Raw genomic sequence first — 16,472 nt, forward strand, 5'->3', positions numbered from 1 at the left:
CCAAGAAATTTGCCTGCCTATAAAGACATTTTTCGTGCCAATTAGATTGCACCGTTGTTTGTATCTGTTATCTGTAGCTGTTGCATCCATACAGCTGACACACCGCTTATCATTTGAAGGCACAGTTTTGGTTTGACCTGAGCAAATTGAAAATTGTAACATTTTCGTCAAATCATTGGTTTTTCATTGAGAGTTCATCGTATAGAAATGTAGTACAAAGAGGCCAATTTATTTTCATAATTAGGTGAAGTGTGTCCGGGTGCGCGAGAGACGGCATGGCGCTGGGGGATTAAAGGAAAATGGCGGCTAACCATTGTTTCCGCTGATCACCTTTTGTCATCAGTAAGTTTCCAACTGACTCTTTAAGAAGTTCTGTCAGGACTAACTCAGTGACGACGTAGCGAAGAGTTAAACATCTTGCAAAGTGTCATTCAAACCTCATATAAATTGTTTGCTGGCTCTCAAGCTTGCATTACGCTTTCTTATGCCAAGCAGCAAACCTCGATACAATTGCCGTCTTACACTTCTTGCCATGGATTCCAAACACTTCCAGTTGTTTGCAGATTTGCGGAAAGCAGAGCTGACCTTTCAAAAGGCATGCGAGCAAATTGTCTTTTTCAACAAGCACCTCGACGATCTCCAAATCCGATACGACCGTGCCAATAAAGAAGGAAACAAATCATTCCGCTACAGCCTTCGTCTGAAGATAGCTGCCGGAGAAGGACTCAGAAATGCTTACTACGAATACGCCTGCAATAAAGCTGATGTCATCACCGCACTTCGACGCAAACTAATTGGACAAGATGCTCACTACGAAATAGACTCCGACATGGACAGTGAAGAGGACAACATGTAAAGTTCATCTGGCACCTCGCCTACATTCCACCAAAACGGCTCTTTTCAGAGCCACACAAGTCTTTCCGAAAAGGAACTTTGTAATCTGAAAGCATAGACAGAACACAAACGAACATGTATTTATCAAAGCACAACAATAAAGTCGCACACGCCAATAAAAATCAAAGAAACAAAACAGAAAAGATAAATACTTTATTACAGCAGAGTAGTCGAAGTGTATGGAAAGCCGCTATGAGAACTTATCTCGTTTAGTGCATTTTAAACACAGCAGAGTTGTGGTTTATAAGAAAAAAATTGTGGCCTATTAAAACTGTGCAAAGCCAAAGTACACAAACTAAAAGACGACTCAACAGCATATCCCTGCGTGTTTAGAAGTATCAATTGCGTGCATTGCTTTGACAAGTACACAGACTTTTGCAGGAAATATAACTCATGTCAATGTGGGTGAAATTTTCAATATTTGGTTTTGTGAGACTACTTATGAAATATGCAGCGTTGAAAAAGCGTTATAGGCATTAATCTAGGTGCCAATTTAAAAGATCTGCAAAGAAATTTGCCCTTATTTTTCCAAGCCTATAAAGACATTTTTCGTGCCAATTAGATTGCACCGTTGTTTCTATCTGTTATCTGTAGCTGTTGCATCCATACAGCTGACACACCGGTTATCATTTGAAGGCACAGTTTTGGTTTGACCTGAGCAAATTGAAAATTGTAACATTTTCGTCAAATCATTGGTTTTTCATTGACAGTTCATCGTATAGAAATGTAGTACAAAGAGGCCAATTTATTTTCATAATTAGGTGAAGTGTGTCCGGGTGCGCGAGAGACGGCATGGCGCTGGGGGATTAAAGGAAAATGGCGGCTAACCATTGTTTCCGCTGATCACCTTTTGTCATCAGTAAGTTTCCAACTGACTCTTTAAGAAGTTCTGTCAGGACTAACTCAGTGACGACGTGACGAGGAGTTAAACATCTTGCAAAGTGTCACTCAAACCTCATATAAATTGTTTGCTGGTTCTCAAGCTTGCATTACGCTTTCTTATGTCAAGCAGCAAACCTCGATACAATTGCCGTCTTACACTTCTTGCCATGGATTCTAAACACTTTCAGTTGTTTGCAGATTTGCAGAAAGCAGAGCTGACCTTTCAAAAGGCATGCGAGCAAATAGTCTTTTTCAACAAGCACCTCGACGATCTCCAAATCCGATACGACCGTGCCAACAAAAAAGGAAACAAATCATTCCGCTACAGCCTTCGTCTGAAGATAGCCGCCGGAGAAGGACTCAGAAATGCTTACTACGAATACGCCTGCAATAAAGCTGATGTCATCACCGCACTTCGACGCAAACTAATTGGACAAGATGCTCACTACGAAATAGACTCCGACATGGACAGTGAAGAGGACAACATGTAAAGTTCATCTGGCACCTCGCCTACATTCCACCAAAACGGCTCTTTTCAGAGCCACACAAGTCTTTCCGAAAAGGAACTTTGTAATCTGAAAGCATAGACAGAACACAAACGAACATGTATTTATCAAAGCACAACAATAAAGTCGCACACGCCAATAAAAATCAAAGAAACAAAACAGAAAAGATAAATACTTTATTACAGCAGAGTAGTCGAAGTGTATGGAAAGCCGCTATGAGAACTTATCTCGTTTAGTGCATTTTAAACACAGCAGAGTTGTGGTTTATAAGAAAAAAATTGTGGCCTATTAAAACTGTGCAAAGCCAAAGTACACAAACTAAAAGACGACTCAACAGCATATCCCTGCGTGTTTAGAAGTATCCATTGCGTGCATTGCTTTGACAAGTACGCAGACTTTTGCAGGAAATATAACTCATGTCAATGTGGGTGAAATTTTCAATATTTGGTTTTGTGAGACTACTTATGAAATATGCAGCGTTGAAAAAGCGTTATAGGCATTAATCTAGGTGCCAATTTAAAAGATCTGCAAAGAAATTTTCCCTTATTTTTCCAAGCCTATAAAGACATTTTTCGTGCCAATTAGATTGCACCGTTGTTTCTATCTGTTATCTGTAGCTGTTGCATCCATACAGCTGACACACCGCTTATCATTTGAAGGCACAGTTTTGGTTTGACCTGAGCAAATTGAAAATTGTAACATTTTCGTCAAATCATTGGTTTTTCATTGAGAGTTCATCGTATAGAAATGTAGTACAAAGAGGCCAATTTATTTTCATAATTAGGTGAAGTGTGTCCGGGTGCGCGAGAGACGGCATGGCGCTGGGGGATTAAAGGAAAATGGCGGCTAACCATTATTTCCGCTGATCACCTTTTGTAATCAGTAAGTTTCCAACTGACTCTTTAAGAAGTTCTGTCAGGACTAACTCAGTGACGACGTGGCGAGGAGTTAAACATCTTGCAAAGTGTCACTCAAACCTCATATAAATTGTTTGCTGGCTCTCAAGTTTACATTACGCTTTCTTATGCCAAGCAGCAAACCTCGATACAATTGCCGTCTTACACTTCTTGCCATGGATTCCAAACACTTTCAGTTGTTTGCAGATTTGCAGAAAGCAGATCTGACCTTTCAAAAGGCATGCGAGCAAATTGTGTTTTTCAACAAGCACCTCGACGATCTACAAATCCGATACGACCGTGCCAACAAAGAAGGAAACAAATCATTCCGCTACAGCCTTCGTCTGAAGATAGCCGCCGGAGAAGGACTCAGAAATGCTTACTACGAATACGCCTGCAATAAAGCTGATTTCATCACCGCACTTCGATGCAAACTAATTGGACAAGATGCTCACTACGAAATAGACTCCGACATGGACAGTGAAGAGGACAACATGTAAAGTTCATCTGGCACCTCGCCTACATTCCACCAAAACGGCTCTTTTCAGAGCCACACAAGTCTTTCCGAAAAGGAACTTTGTAATCTGAAAGCATAGACAGAACACAAACGAACATGTATTTATCAAAGCACAACAATAAAGTCACACACGCCAATAAAAATCAAAGAAACAAAACAGAAAAGATAAATACTTTATTACAGCAGAGTATTTAAACTGTACGGAAAGCCGCTATGAGAACTTATCTCGTTTAGTGCATTTTAAACACAGCAGAGTTGTGGTTTATAAAAAACAAAAAACTGTGGCCTATTAAAACTGTGCAAAGCCAAAGTACACAAACTAAAAGACGACTCAACAGCATATCCCTGCGTGTTTAGAAGTATCCATTGCGTGTATTGATTTGACAAGTACACAGACTTTTGCAGGAAATATAACTCATGTCAATGTGGGTGAAATTTTCAATATTTGGTTTTGTGAGACTACTTATGAAATATGCAGCGTTGAAAAAGCGTTATAGGCATTAATCTAGGTGCCAATTTAAAAGATCTGCAAAGAAATTTTGTCTTATTTCTCCAAGCCATTTGCCTGCCTATAAAGGCATTTTTCGTGCCAATTAGATTGCACCGTTGTTTCTATCTGTTATCTGTAGCTGTTGCATCCATACAGCTGACACACCGGTTATCATTTGAAGGCACAGTTTTGGTTTGACCTGAGCAAATTGAAAATTGACTCTTTAAGAAGTTCTGTCAGGACTAACTCAGTGACGACGTGGCGAGGAGTTAAACATCTTGCAAAGTGTCACTCAAACCTCATATAAATTGTTTGCTGGCTCTCAAGCTTACATTACGCTTTCTTATGCCAAGCAGCAAACCTCGATACAATTGCCGTCTTACACTTCTTGCCATGGATTCCAAACACTTCAAGTTGTTTGCAGATTTGCAGAAAGCAGAGCTGACCTTTCAAAAGGCATGCGAGCAAATTGTGTTTTTCAACAAGCACCTCGACGATCTCCAAATCCGATACGACCGTGCCAACAAAGAAGGAAACAAATCATTCCGCTACAGCCTTCGTCTGAAGATAGCCGCCGGAGAAGGACTCAGAAATGCTTACTACGAATACGCCCGCAATAAAGCTGATGTCATCACCGCACTTCGATGCAAACTAATTGGACAAGATGCTCACTACGAAATAGACTCCGACATGGACAGTGAAGAGGACAACATGTAAAGTTCATCTGGCACCTCGCCTACATTCCACCAAAACGGCTCTTTTTAGAGCCACACAAGTCTTTCCGAAAAGGAACTTTGTAATCTGAAAGCATAGACAGAACACAAACGAACATGTATTTATCAAAGCACAACAATAAAGTCGCACACGCCAATAAAAATCAAAGAAACAAAACAGAAAAGATAAATACTTTATTACAGCAGAGTGGTCGAAGTGTATGGAAAGCCGCTATGAGAACTTATCTCGTTTAGTGCATTTTAAACACAGCAGAGTTGTGGTTTATAAAAAAAAAATTGTGGCCTATTAAAACTGTGCAAAGCCAAAGTACACAAACTAAAAGACGACTCAACAGCATATCCCTGCGTGTTTAGAAGTATCAATTGCGTGCATTGCTTTGACAAGTACACAGACTTTTGCAGGAAATATAACTCATGTCAATGTGGGTGAAATTTTCAATATTTGGTTTTGTGAAACTACTTATGAAATATGCAGCGTTGAAAAAGCGTTATAGGCATTAATCTAGGTGCCAATTTAAAAGATCTGCAAAGAAATTTTGTCTTATTTCTTCAAGCCATTTGCCGGCCTATAAAGACATTTTTCGTGCCAATTAGATTGCACCGTTGTTTCTATCTGTTATCTGTAGCTGTTGCATCCATACAGCTGACACACCGGTTATCATTTGAAGGCACAGTTTTGGTTTGACCTGAGCAAATTGAAAATTGTAACATTTTCGTCAAATCATTGGATTTTCATTGAGAGTTCATTGTATAGAAATGTAGTACAAAGAGGCCAATTTTTTTTTTAATAATTAGGTGATGTGTGTCCGGGTGCGCGAAAGACGGCATGGCGCTGGGGGATTAAAGGAAAATGGCGGCTAACCATTGTTTCCGCTGATCACCTTTTGTAATCAGTAAGTTTCCAACTGACTCTTTAAGAAGTTCTGTCAGGACTAACTCAGTGACGACGTGGCGAGGAGTTAAACATCTTGCAAAGTGTCACTCAAACCTCATATAAATTGTTTGCTGGCTCTCAAGCTTACATTACGCTTTCTTATGCCAAGCAGCAAACCTCGATACAATTGCCGTCTTACACTTCTTGCCATGGATTCCAAACACTTCCAGTTGTTTGCAGATTTGCAGAAAGCAGAGCTGACCTTTCAAAAGGCATGCGAGCAAATTGTGTTTTTCAACAAGCACCTCGACAATCTTCAAATCCGATACGACCGTGCCAACAAAGAAGGAAACAAATCATTCCGCTACAGCCTTCGTCTGAAGATAGCCGCCGGAGAAGGACTCAGAAATGCTTACTACGAATACGCCTGCAATAAAGCTGATTTCATCACCGCACTTCGATGCAAACTAATTGGACAAGATGCTCACTACGAAATAGACTCCGACATGGACAGTGAAGAGGACAACATGTAAAGTTCATCTGGCACCTCGCCTACATTCCACCAAAACGGCTCTTTTCAGAGCCACACAAGTCTTTCCGAAAAGGAACTTTGTAATCTGAAAGCATAGACAGAACACAAACGAACATGTATTTATCAAAGCACAACAATAAAGTCGCACACGCCAATAAAAATCAAAGAAACAAAACAGAAAAGATAAATACTTTATTACAGCAGAGTATTTGAACTGTACGGAAAGCCGCTGTAAGAATTTATCTCGTTTAGTGCATTTTAAACACAGCAGAGTTGTGGTTTATAAAAAACAAAAAACTGTGGCCTATTAAAACTGTGCAAAGCCAAAGTACACAAACTAAAAGACGACTCAACAGCATATCCCTGCGTGTTTAGAAGTATCCATTGCGTGTATTGATTTGACAAGTACACAGACTTTTGCAGGAAATATAACTCATGTCAATGTGGGTGATATTTTTAATATTTGGTTTTGTGAGACTACTTATGAAATATGCAGCGTTGAAAAAGCGTTATAGGCATTAATCTAGGTGCCAATTTAAAAGATCTGCAAAGGAATTTTGTCTTATTTTTCCAAGCCTATAAAGACATTTTTCGTGCCAATTAGATTGCACCGTTTTTTCTATCTGTTATCTGTAGCTGTTGCATCCATACAGCTGATACACCGGTTATCATTTGAAGGCACAGTTTTGGATTGACCTGAGCAAATTGAAAATTGTAACATTTTCATCAAATCATTGGTTTTTCATTGAGAGTTCATTGTATAGAAATGTAGTACAAAGAGGCCAATTTATTTTCATAATTAGGTGAAGTGTGTCCGGGTGCGCGAGAGACGGCATGGCGCTGGGGGATTAAAGGAAAATGGCGGCTAACCATTGTTTCCGCTGATCACCTTTTGTCATCAGTAAGTTTCCAACTGACTCTTTAAGAAGTTCTGCCAGGACTAACTCAGTGACGACGTGGCGAGGTGTTAAACATCTTGCAAAGTGTCACTCAAACCTCATATAAATTGTTTGCTGGCTCTCAAGCTTGCATTACGCTTTCTTATGCCAAGCAGCAAACCTCGATACAATTGCCGTCATACACTTCTTGCCATGGATTCCAAACACTTTCAGTTGTTTGCAGATTTGCAGAAAGCAGATCTGACCTTTCAAAAGGCATGCGAGCAAATTGTGTTTTTCAACAAGCACCTCGACGATCTCCAAATCCGATACGACCGTGCCAACAAAAAAGAAAACAAATCATTCCGCTACAGCCTTCGTCTGAAGATAGCCGCCGGAGAAGGACTCAGAAATGCTTACTACGAATACGCCCGCAATAAAGCTGATGTCATCACCGCACTTCGATGCAAACTAATTGGACAAGATGCTCACTACGAAATATACTCCGACATGGACAGTGAAGAGGACAACATGTAAAGTTCATCTGGCACCTCGCCTACATTCCACCAAAACGGCTCTTTTTAGAGCCACACAAGTCTTTCCGAAAAGGAACTTTGTAATCTGAAAGCATAGACAGAACACAAACGAACATGTATTTATCAAAGCACAACAATAAAGTCGCACACGCCAATAAAAATCAAAGAAACAAACCAGAAATGATAAATACTTTATTACAGCAGAGTGGTCGAAGTGTATGGAAAGCCGCTATGAGAACTTATCTCGTTTAGTGCATTTTAAACACAGCAGAGTTGTGGTTTATAAAAAAAAACTGTGGCCTATTAAAACTGTGCAAAGCCAAAGTACACAAACTAAAAGACGACTCAACAGCATATCCCTGCGTGTTTAGAAGTATCCATTGCGTGTATTGATGTGACAAGTACACAGACTTTTGCAGGAAATATAACTCATGTCAATGTGGGTGAAATTTTCAATATTTGGTTTTGTGAGACTACTTATGAAATATGCAGCGTTGAAAAAGCGTTATAGGCCTTAATCTAGGTGCCAATTTAAAAGATCTGCAAAGAAATTTTGTCTTATTTCTTCAAGCCATTTGCCGGCCTATAAAGACATTTTTCGTGCCAATTAGATTGCACCGTTGTTTCTATCTGTTATCTGTAGCTGTTGCATCCATACAGCTGACACACCGGTTATCATTTGAAGGCACAGTTTTGGTTTGACCTGAGCAAATTGAAAATTGTAACATTTTCGTCAAATCATTGGATTTTCATTGAGAGTTCATTGTATAGAAATGTAGTACAAAGAGGCCAATTTTTTTTTTAATAATTAGGTGAAGTGTGTCCAGGTGCGCGAAAGACGGCATGGCGCTGGGGGATTAAAGGAAAATGGCGGCTAACCATTGTTTCCGCTGATCACCTTTTGTCATCAGTAAGTTTCCAACTGACTCTTTAAGAAGTTCTGTCAGGACTAACTCAGTGACGACGTGGCGAGGAGTTAAACATCTTGCAAAGTGTCACTCAAACCTCATATAAATTGTTTGCTGGCTCTCAAGCTTACATTACGCTTTCTTATGCCAAGCAGCAAACCTCGATACAATTGCCGTCTTACACTTCTTGCCATGGATTCCAAACACTTTCAGTTGTTTGCAGATTTGCAGAAAGCAGAGCTGGCCTTTCAAAAGGCATGCGAGCAAATTGTGTTTTTCAACAAGCACCTCGACGATCTACAAATCCGATACGACCGTGCCAACAAAGAAGGAAACAAATCATTCCGCTACAGCCTTCGTCTGAAGATAGCCGCCGGAGAAGGACTCAGAAATGCTTACTACGAATACGCCTGCAATAAAGCTGATTTCATCACCGCACTTCGATGCAAACTAATTGGACAAGATGCTCACTACGAAATAGACTCCGACATGGACAGTGAAGAGGACAACATGTAAAGTTCATCTGGCACCTCGCCTACATTCCACCAAAACGGCTCTTTTCAGAGCCACACAAGTCTTTCCGAAAAGGAACTTTGTAATCTGAAAGCATAGACAGAACACAAACGAACATGTATTTATCAAAGCACAACAATAAAGTCGCACACGCCAATAAAAATCAAAGAAACAAAACAGAAAAGATAAATACTTTATTACAGCAGAGTAGTCGAAGTGTATGGAAAGCCGCTATGAGAACTTATCTCGTTTAGTGCATTTAAAACACAGCAGAGTTGTGGTTTATAAAAAACAAAAAACTGTGGCCTATTAAAACTGTGCAAAGCCAAAGTACACAAACTAAAAGACGACTCAACAGCATATCCCTGCGTGTTTAGAAGTATCCATTGCGTGTATTGATTTGACAAGTACACAGACTTTTGCAGGAAATATAACTCATGTCAATGTGGGTGATATTTTTAATATTTGGTTTTGTGAGACTACTTATGAAATATGCAGCGTTGAAAAAGCGTTATAGGCATTAATCTAGGTGCCAATTTAAAAGATCTGCAAAGGAATTTTGTCTTATTTTTCCAAGCCTATAAAGACATTTTTCGTGCCAATTAGATTGCACCGTTTTTTCTATCTGTTATCTGTAGCTGTTGCATCCATACAGCTGATACACCGGTTATCATTTGAAGGCACAGTTTTGGATTGACCTGAGCAAATTGAAAATTGTAACATTTTCATCAAATCATTGGTTTTTCATTGAGAGTTCATTGTATAGAAATGTAGTACAAAGAGGCCAATTTATTTTCATAATTAGGTGAAGTGTGTCCGGGTGCGCGAGAGACGGCATGGCGCTGGGGGATTAAAGGAAAATGGCGGCTAACCATTGTTTCCGCTGATCACCTTTTGTCATCAGTAAGTTTCCAACTGACTCTTTAAGAAGTTCTGCCAGGACTAACTCAGTGACGACGTGGCGAGGTGTTAAACATCTTGCAAAGTGTCACTCAAACCTCATATAAATTGTTTGCTGGCTCTCAAGCTTGCATTACGCTTTCTTATGCCAAGCAGCAAACCTCGATACAATTGCCGTCATACACTTCTTGCCATGGATTCCAAACACTTTCAGTTGTTTGCAGATTTGCAGAAAGCAGATCTGACCTTTCAAAAGGCATGCGAGCAAATTGTGTTTTTCAACAAGCACCTCGACGATCTCCAAATCCGATACGACCGTGCCAACAAAAAAGAAAACAAATCATTCCGCTACAGCCTTCGTCTGAAGATAGCCGCCGGAGAAGGACTCAGAAATGCTTACTACGAATACGCCTGCAATAAAGCTGATGTCATCACCGCACTTCGATGCAAACTAATTGGACAAGATGCTCACTACGAAATATACTCCGACATGGACAGTGAAGAGGACAACATGTAAAGTTCATCTGGCACCTCGCCTACATTCCACCAAAACGGCTCTTTTCAGAGCCACACAAGTCTTTCCGAAAAGGAACTTTGTAATCTGAAAGCATAGACAGAACACAAACGAACATGTATTTATCAAAGCACAACAATAAAGTCGCACACGCCAATAAAATTCAAAGAAACAAAACAGAAAAGATGAATACTTTATTACAGCAGAGTGGTCGAAGTGTATGGAAAGCCGCTATAAGAAATTATCTCGTTTAGTGCATTTTAAACACAGCAGAGTTGTGGTTTATAAGAAAAAAACTGTGGCCTATTAAAATTGTGCAAAGCCAAAGTACACAAACTAAAAGACGACTCAACAGCATATCCCTGCGTGTTTAGAAGTATCCATTGCGTGTATTGATGTGACAAGTACACAGACTTTTGCAGGAAATATAACTCATGTCAATGTGGGTGAAATTTTCAATATTTGGTTTTGTGAGACTACTTATGAAATATGCAGCGTTGAAAAAGCGTTATAGGCCTTAATCTAGGTGCCAATTTAAAAGATCTGCAGAGAAATTTTCCCTTATTTCTCCAAGCCATTTGCCTGCCTATAAAGACATTTTTCGTGCCAATTAGATTGCACCGTTGTTTCTATCTGTTATCTGTAGCTGTTGCATCCATACAGCTGACACACCGGTTATCATTTGAAGGCACAGTTTTGGTTTGACCTGAGCAAATTGAAAATTGTAACATTTTCGTCAAATCATTGGTTTTTCATTGAGAGTTCATTGTATAGAAATGTAGTACAAAGAGGCCAATTTATTTTCATAATTAGGTGAAGTGTGTCCGGGTGCGCTAAAGACGGCATGCCGCTGGGGGATTAAAGGAAAATGGCGGCTAACCATTGTTTCCGCTGATCACCTTTTGTCATCAGTAAGTTTCCAACTGACTCTTTAAGAAGTTCTGTCAGGACTAACTCAGTGACGACGTAGCGAGGAGTTAAACATCTTGCAAAGTGTCACTCAAACCTCATATAAATTGTTTGCTGGCTCTCAAGCTTGCATTACGCTTTCTTATGCCAAGCAGCAAACCTCGATACAATTGCCGTCTTACACTTCTTGCCATGGATTCCAAACACTTCCAGTTGTTTGCAGATTTGCGGAAAGCAGAGCTGACCTTTCAAAAGGCATGCGAGCAAATTGTGTTTTTCAACAAGCACCTCGACGATCTCCAAATCCGATACGACCGTGCCAATAAAGAAGGAAACAAATCATTCCGCTACAGCCTTCGTCTGAAGATAGCCGCCGGAGAAGGACTCAGAAATGCTTACTACGAATACGCCTGCAATAAAGCTGATGTCATCACCGCACTTCGAAGCAAACTAATTGGACAAGATGCTCACTACGAAATAGACTCCGACATGGACAGTGAAGAGGACAACATGTAAAGTTCATCTGGCACCTCGCCTACATTCCACCAAAACGGCTCTTTTCAGAGCCACACAAGTCTTTCCGAAAAGGAACTTTGTAATCTGAAAGCATAGACAGAACACAAACGAACATGTATTTATCAAAGCACAACAATAAAGTCGCACACGCCAATAAAAATCAAAGAAACAAAACAGAAAAGATAAATACTTTATTACAGCAGAGTAGTCGAACTGTATGGAAAGCCGCTATGAGAATTTATCTCGTTTAGTGCATTTTAAACCCAGCAGAGTTGTGGTTTATAAGAAAAAAATTGTGGCCTATTAAAACTGTGCAAAGCCAAAGTACACAAACTAAAAGACGACTCAACAGCATATCCCTGAGTGTTTAGAAGTATCAATTGCGTGTATTGCTTTGACAAGTACACAGACTTTTGCAGGAAATATAACTCATGTCAATGTGGGTGAAATTTTCAATATTTGGTTTTGTGAGACTACTTATGAAATATGCAGCGTTGAAAAAGCGTTATAGGCCTTAATCTAGGTGCCAATTTAAAAGATCTGCAAAGAAATTTTCCCTTATTTTTCCAAGCCTATAAAGACATTTTTCGTGCCAATTAGATTGCACCGTTGTTTCTATCTGTTATCTGTAGCTGTTGCATCCATACAGCTGACACACCGGTTATCATTTGAAGGCACAGTTTTGGTTTGACCTGAGCAAATTGAAAATTGTAACATTTTCGTCAAATCATTGGTTTTTCATTGAGAGTTCATCGTATAGAAATGTAGCACAAAGAGGCCAATTTATTTTCATAATTAGGTGAAGTGTGTCCGGGTGCGCGAGAGACGGCATGGCGCTGGGGGATTAAAGGAAAATGGCGGCTAACCATTGTTTCCGGTGATCACCTTTTGTCATCAGTAAGTTTCCAACTGACTCTTTAAGAAGTTCTGTCAGGACTAACTCAGTGACGACGTGACGAGGAGTTAAACATCTTGCAAAGTGTCACTCAAACCTCATATAAATTGTTTGCTGGCTCTCAAGCTTGCATTACGCTTTCTTATGTCAAGCAGCAAACCTCGATACAATTGCCGTCTTACACTTCTTGCCATGGATTCTAAACACTTTCAGTTGTTTGCAGATTTGCAGAAAGCAGAGCTGACCTTTCAAAAGGCATGCAAGCAAATTGTCTTTTTCAACAAGCACCTCGACGATCTCCAAATCCGATACGACCGTGCCAACAAAAAAGGAAACAAATCATTCCGCTACAGCCTTCGTCTGAAGATAGCCGCCGGAGAAGGACTCAGAAATGCTTACTACGAATACGCCTGCAATAAAGCTGATGTCATCACCGCACTTCGATGCAAACTAATTGGACAAGATGCTCACTACGAAATAGACTCCGACATGGACAGTGAATAGGACAACATGTAAAGTTCATCTGGCACCTCGCCTACATTCCACCAAAACGGCTCTTTTCAGAGCCACACAAGTCTTTCCGAAAAGGAACTTTGTAATCTGAAAGCATAGACAGAACACAAACGAACATGTATTTATCAAAGCACAACAATAAAGTCGCACACGCCAATAAAAATCAAAGAAACAAAACAGAAAAGATAAATACTTTATTACAGCAGAGTGGTCGAAGTGTATGGAAAGCCGCTATGAGAACTTATCTCGTTTAGTGCATTTTAAACACAGCAGAGTTGTGGTTTATAAGAAAAAAACTGTGGCCTATTAAAACTGTGCAAAGCCAAAGTACACAAACTAAAAGACGACTCAACAGCATATCCCTGCGTGTTTAGAAGTATCCAATGCGTGTATTGATTTGACAAGTACACAGACTTTTGCAGGAAATATAACTCATGTCAATGTGGATGAAATTTTCAATATTTGGTTTTGTGAGACTACTTATGAAATATGCAGCGTTGAAAAAGCGTTATAGGCATTAATCTAGGTGCCAATTTAAAAGATCTGCAAAGAAATTTTGTCTTATTTCTCCAAGCCATTTGCCTGCCTATAAAGGCATTTTTCGTGCCAATTAGATTGCACCGTTGTTTCTATCTGTTATCTGTAGCTGTTGCATCCATACAGCTGACACACCGGTTATCATTTGAAGGCACAGTTTTGGTTTGACCTGAGCAAATTGAAAATTGTAACATTTTCGTCAAATCATTGGTTTTTCATTGAGAGTTCATTGTATAGAAATGTAGTACAAAGAGGCCAATTTATTTTCATAATTAGGTGAAGTGTGTCCGGGTTCGCAAGAGACGGCATGGCGCTGGGGGATTAAAGGAAAATGGCGGCTAACCATTGTTTCCGCTGATCACCTTTTGTCATCAGTAAGTTTCCAACTGACTCTTTAAGAAGTTCTGTCAGGACTAACTCAGTGACGACGTAGCGAAGAGTTAAACATCTTGCAAAGTGTCACTCAAACCTCATATAAATTGTTTGCTGGCTCTCAAGCTTGCATTACGCTTTCTTATGCCAAGCAGCAAACCTCGATACAATTGCCGTCTTACACTTCTTGCCATGGATTCCAAACACTTCCAGTTGTTTGCAGATTTGCGGAAAGCAGAGCTGACCTTTCAAAAGGCATGCGAGCAAATTGTGTTTTTCAACAAGCACCTCGACGATCTCCAAATCCGACACGACCGTGCCAATAAAGAAGGAAACAAATCATTCCGCGACAGCCTTCGTCTGAAGATAGCCGCCGGAGAAGGACTCAGAAATGCTTACTACGAATACGCCTGCAATAAAGCTGATGTCATCACCGCACTTCGACGCAAACTAATTGGACAAGATGCTCACTACGAAATAGACTCCGACATGGACAGTGAAGAGGACAACATGTAAAGTTCATCTGGCACCTCGCCTACATTCCACCAAAACGGCTCTTTTCAGAGCCACACAAGTCTTTCCGAAAAGGAACTTTGTAATCTGAAAGCATAGACAGAACACAAACGAACATGTATTTATCAAAGCACAACAATAAAGTCGCACACGCCAATAAAAATCAAAGAAACAAAACAGAAAAGATAAATACTTTATTACAGCAGAGTAGTCGAAGTGTATGGAAAGCCGCTATGAGAACTTATCTCGTTTAGTGCATTTTAAACCCAGCAGAGTTGTGGTTTATAAGAAAAAAATTGTGGCCTATTAAAACTGTGCAAAGCCAAAGTACACAAACTAAAAGACGACTCAACAGCATATCCCTGCGTGTTTAGAAGTATCAATTGCGTGTATTGCTTTGACAAGTACACAGACTTTTGCAGGAAATATAACTCATGTCAATGTGGGTGAAATTTTCAATATTTGGTTTTGTGAGACTACTTATGAAATATGCAGCGTTGAAAAAGCGTTATAGGCATTAATCTAGGTGCCAATTTAAAAGATCTGCAAAGAAATTTTCCCTTATTTTTCCAAGCCTATAAAGACATTTTTCGTGCCAATTAGATTGCACCGTTGTTTCTATCTGTTATCTGTAGCTGTTGCATCCATACAGCTGACACACCGGTTATCATTTGAAGGCACAGTTTTGGTTTGACCTGAGCAAATTGAAAATTGTAACATTTTCGTCAAATCATTGGTTTTTCATTGAGAGTTCATCGTATAGAAATGTAGTACAAAGAGGCCAATTTATTTTCATAATTAGGTGAAGTGTGTCCGGGTGCGCGAGAGACGGCATGGCGCTGGGGGATTAAAGGAAAATGGCGGCTAACCATTGTTTCCGCTGATCACCTTTTGTCATCAGTAAGTTTCCAACTGACTCTTTAAGAAGTTCTGTCAGGACTAACTCAGTGACGACGTAGCGAAGAGTTAAACATCTTGCAAAGTGTCACTCAAACCTCATATAAATTGTTTGCTGGCTCTCAAGCTTGCATTACGCTTTCTTATGCCAAGCAGCAAACCTCGATACAATTGCCGTCTTACACTTCTTGCCATGGATTCCAAACACTTCCAGTTGTTTGCAGATTTGCGGAAAGCAGAGCTGACCTTTCAAAAGGCATGCGAGCAAATTGTGTTTTTCAACAAGCACCTCGACGATCTCCAAATCCGATACGACCGTGCCAATAAAGAAGGAAACAAATCATTCCGCTACAGCCTTCGTCTGAAGATAGCCGCCGGAGAAGGACTCAGAAATGCTTACTACGAATACGCCTGCAATAAAGCTGATGTCATCACCGCACTTCGAAGCAAACTAATTGGACAAGATGCTCACTACGAAATAGACTCCGACATGGACAGTGAAGAGGACAACATGTAAAGTTCATCTGGCACCTCGCCTACATTCCACCAAAACGGCTCTTTTCAGAGCCACACAAGTCTTTCCGAAAAGGAACTTTGTAATCTGAAAGCATAGACAGAACACAAACGAACATGTATTTATCAAAGCACAACAATAAAGTCGCACACGCCAATAAAAATCAAAGAAACAAAACAGAAAAGATAAATACTTTATTACAGCAGAGTAGTCGAAGTGTATGGAAAGCCGC

The sequence above is a fragment of the Liolophura sinensis genome, chromosome 10 (assembly GCF_032854445.1).
Source record: "Liolophura sinensis isolate JHLJ2023 chromosome 10, CUHK_Ljap_v2, whole genome shotgun sequence".
Classification (NCBI taxonomy): domain Eukaryota; kingdom Metazoa; phylum Mollusca; class Polyplacophora; order Chitonida; family Chitonidae; genus Liolophura; species Liolophura sinensis.